The 388-nt window shown below is 34.0% G+C and overlaps 1 protein-coding gene across 1 annotated transcript in view; it reads right to left on the bottom strand.

Annotated features, from left to right (window-relative positions):
- Window positions 1-388, bottom strand: part of LOC107684973 (teneurin-3-like) — a 323,878-nt gene that overhangs the window by 135,865 nt on the left and 187,625 nt on the right. The window lies entirely within an intron of this gene.

Raw genomic sequence — 388 nt, 5'->3', positions numbered from 1 at the left:
AGAGCAAAAAAATGAACAGTGAAAGTAACAAAAACTTGTAAAATACATTTTAATTGGCATAATTAAGTGTGAAAATAACCGAAGGATATACAGTGAAACCAAAAATTATTCAGAGACCAGATATCATTTTTGATATTTTTTTTACTAGTGGGTGCAGGACACTATAGTTCATTTATGAGGATAGCACAATAAAGTAAACCAACAAATTATACCAAAAAATTCTTCATACAGTAGACTACCAGTTTGATCCAAATTTGGGACCAAAAATTATTCAGACCGAGTCTGGGAGAAAACATTGAAGTTGAGGTTTGCATGAAGCTGAATGACAGCATGCCCAGGAGACTATATGCTGTCATTGAGGCTAAGGGTTGCCCGACTAAGTATTCAT

Source organism: Sinocyclocheilus anshuiensis, unplaced genomic scaffold (genome assembly GCF_001515605.1).
Source record: "Sinocyclocheilus anshuiensis isolate Anshui unplaced genomic scaffold, SAMN03320099.WGS_v1.1 scaffold685, whole genome shotgun sequence".
Taxonomy (NCBI): domain Eukaryota; kingdom Metazoa; phylum Chordata; class Actinopteri; order Cypriniformes; family Cyprinidae; genus Sinocyclocheilus; species Sinocyclocheilus anshuiensis.
Note: the sequence above shows the minus strand (reverse complement) of the source record. Positions and strands in the feature narration are given on the sequence as shown.